Source organism: Arachis ipaensis, chromosome B6 (genome assembly GCF_059453495.1).
Source record: "Arachis ipaensis isolate K30076 ecotype BB chromosome B6, ASM5945349v1, whole genome shotgun sequence".
Taxonomy (NCBI): Eukaryota; Viridiplantae; Streptophyta; class Magnoliopsida; order Fabales; family Fabaceae; genus Arachis; species Arachis ipaensis.
Window position 1 is genome coordinate 33,071,149 of NC_142441.1, and position 3,573 is coordinate 33,074,721.

General features: G+C 33.3%; 1 non-coding gene across 1 annotated transcript; it reads left to right on the forward strand.

Moving 5' to 3' along the window:
- Positions 1–802: 802 nt before the first annotated feature.
- On the forward strand, positions 803–910 carry LOC148555080 (small nucleolar RNA R71). The gene has a single exon (XR_015888010.1). It is a non-coding gene; the product is annotated as a small nucleolar RNA R71 (small nucleolar RNA).
- Positions 911–3,573: the final 2,663 nt, after the last annotated feature.

Here is a 3,573-nt window from a genome sequence, read left to right on the forward strand (position 1 = left end):
TGGGATTCACGTCCTCTCCTTCCCTTACAGGTTCGGCCATGGTGGTTATGTCAATGGCCTTGCACTCTCCTTTTGGATTTTCTTCTGTATTGCTTGGGAGAGTACTAGGAGGGATTTCAGTGATCCTTTTACTCAGCTGGCCCACTTGTGCTTCCAAATTTCTAATGGAAGACCTTGTTTCATTCATGAAACTTACAGTGGCCTTGGACAGATCAGAGACTAAGTTTGCTAAATTAGAGGTATTTTGTTCAGAGTTCTCTGTTAGTTGCAGAGTGGATGATGGAAAAGGCTTGCTATTGCTAAACCTGTATCTTCCACCATTATTAAAGCCTTGTTGAGGCTTTTGTTGATCCTTCCATGAGAGATTTGGATGATTTCTCCATGATGGATTATAGGTGTTTCCATAGGGTTCACCTAAGTAATTCACCTCTGCTATTGCAGGGTTCTCAGGATCATAAGCTTCTTCTTCAGAAGACGGCTCTTGAGTATTGTTGGATGTAGCTTGCATTCCGTTCAGACTCTGAGAAATCATATTGACTTACCGAGTCAATATTTTATTCTGAGCCAATATGGCATTCAGAGTATCAATTTCAAGAACTCCCTTCTTCATAGGCGTCTCATTACTCACAGGATTCCTCTCAGAAGTGTACATGAACTGGTTATTAGCAACCATGTCAATGAGTTCTTGAGCTTCTGCAGGCGTTTTCTTTAGGTGAATGGATCCACCTGCAGAAGTATCCAATGACATCTTTGATAGCTCAGATAAACCATCATAGAATATATCCAGGATGGTCCATTCTAAAAGCATGTCAGAAGGACACTTTTTGGTCAGCTGCTTGTATCTTTCCCAAGCTTCATAGAGGGATTCACCTTCTTTCTGTCTGAAGGTTTGAACATCCACTCTAAGCTTGCTCAGCTTTTGAGGAGGAAAGAACTTGGCTAAGAAAGCCGTGACCAGCTTATCCCAAGAGTTCAGACTGTCTTTGGGTTGAGAGTCCAACCACACTCTAGCTCTGTCTCTTACAGCAAAAGGGAAAAGCATGAGCCTGTAGACTTCAGGATCTACTCCATTAGTCTTAACAGTATCATAGATCTGCAAGAATTCAGTTAAGAACTGAAAAGGATCTTTAGATGGAAGTCCATGAAACTTGCAGTTCTGCTGCATCAGAGAAACTAGCTGAGGTTTCAGCTCAAAGTTGTTTGCTCCAATGGCAGGAATGGAGATGCTTCTTCCATGTAAATTGGAATTAGGTGCAGCAAAATCACCAAGCATTCTCCTTGCATTTTTATTATTTTCGGCTGCCATCTCCTCTTCCTGTTCGAAAATTTCTGAAAGGTTCTCTCTGGATTGTTGTAATTTAGCTTCTCTTAGTTTCCTTTTCAGAGTCCTTTCAGGTTCTGGGTCAGCTTTAACAAGAATGCCTTTTTCCTTGTTCCTGCTCATAAGAAAGAAAAGAGAACAAGAAAAGAAGAGGAATCCTCTATGTCACAGTAAAGAGGTTCCTTATTGTTAGTAGAAGAAGAAAAGGAATAAGGGTGAAGAAGAATGAAGAATCCAAACACAAGGGTAAGGATAGGAGCAGTGATGTGAGGTGAGGAGATGTTAGTAGATGAATAAATAAATAGAATAAGATGAAAGAGGGAAATTTTCAAAAATAATTTTTGAAAAAGAGTTAGTGATTTTCGAAAATAGTTTTTGAAAAAGGTTAGTAATATTCGAAAATAAAAAATCAAAAATTAAAACAATTAGTTAATTAAAAAGAATTTTTGAAAAAGAGGGAAGATATTTTCGAAAATTAGAGAGAGAGAGAGAGAGAGAGAGAGAGTTAGTTAGGTAGTTTTGAAAAAGATAAGAAACAAACAAAAAGTTAGTTAGTTAGTTGAAACAAATTTGAAAATCAATTTTGAAAAGATAAGAAGATAAGAAGTTAGGAAAGATATTTTAAAATCAAATTTTGAAAAAGATAAGATAAGAAGATATTTTTGAAAAGATATGATTGAAATTAGTTTTGAAACAGATTTGATTTTAAAAATCACAATTAATGACTTGATTCACAAGAAATCACAATATATGATTCTAGAACTCAAAGTTTGAATTTTTCTTAACAAGCAAGTAACAAACTTGAAATTTTTGAATCAAAACATTAATTGATGATGTTATTTTCGAAAATATGATGTAAAAGATAAGAAAAAGATTTTTGAAAAATATTTTTAAAATTTTCGAAAATAACTAAGAAAAATGAAAAAAGATTTGATTTTTGAAAAAGATTTTGAAAAAGATAAGATTTTTGAATTGAAAATTTGATTTGACTCATAAAAACAACTAGATTTTTAAAAATTTTTGAGAAAGTCAATCCAAATTTTTGAAATTTATGAGAGAAAAAAGGGAAAGATATTTTTTTGATTTTTGAATTTTTTTTATGATGAGAGATAAAAAACATGAAAATGATGCAATGCATGAAAGTTATGGATCAAAGTATGTGATGAATGCAAGAACACCTTGAATGTCAAGATGAACATCAAGAACATGTTTTTGAAAAATTTTTAATGCAAAGAAAACATGCAAGACACCAAACTTAGAAATCTTTCATGTTTAGACTCTATGGATGCAAAAATGCACATGTAAAACAAGAAAAGATGCAAAATAAGAAAACATCAAGATCAAACAAGAAGACTTACCAAGAACAACTTGAAGATCATGAAGAACACCATGAATGCATGAATTTTTTTCAAAAAATGCAAGATGAATATGCAATTGACACCAAACTTATAACATGACACATGACTCAAACAAGAAACATGAAAAATATTTTTGATTTTTATGATTTTATGAAATTTTTTTTTGTATCTTCTTTTAATTTTTTCGAAAATCATTTTGAAAAAGAAAAATAAGGATTCCAAAATTTTTAATATGAATTCCAGGAATCTTATGCTCTTTAATCTAAAGCTCCAATCAAAGGGTTAGGCATGGCTTAATAGCCAGCCAAGCTTTAGTATGTAACTCAGACATGACACGCCTGACATGCCCTACAGAGGAATTAGACATGGCTTTAACATGCTTCATGAAACACTAGAATTCATTCTTAAAAATTCTGAAGAAAAAAAATATTTTTTTTTGAAAACATTTTTATTTTAAATTTTTTTTTTTTTGAAAAACTTTTGAAAACTTTTTGAAAAGAAAACGAAAAGAAAGTTACGCAATCTAAGCAACAAGATGAACCGTCAGTTGTCCAAACTCGAACAATCCCCGGCAACGGCGCCAAAAACTTGGTGCACGAAATTGTGATCTCTGGTAATGGTTCCAAAAACTTGGTGCTCTAATCTCAATTCATAATTTGTCACAACTTCAATACAACTAACCAGCAAGTGCACTGGGTCGTCCAAGTAATAAACCTTACGTGAGTAAGGGTCGATCCCACGGAGATTGTTGGTATGAAGCAAGCTATGGTCACCTTGTAAATCTCAGTCAGGCGGATATAAAATAATTATGGAGTTTTCGAATATAAATAATAAATAGATAGAAAATAAGGATAGAAACACTTATGTTATTCATTGGTGAGAATTTCAAATAAG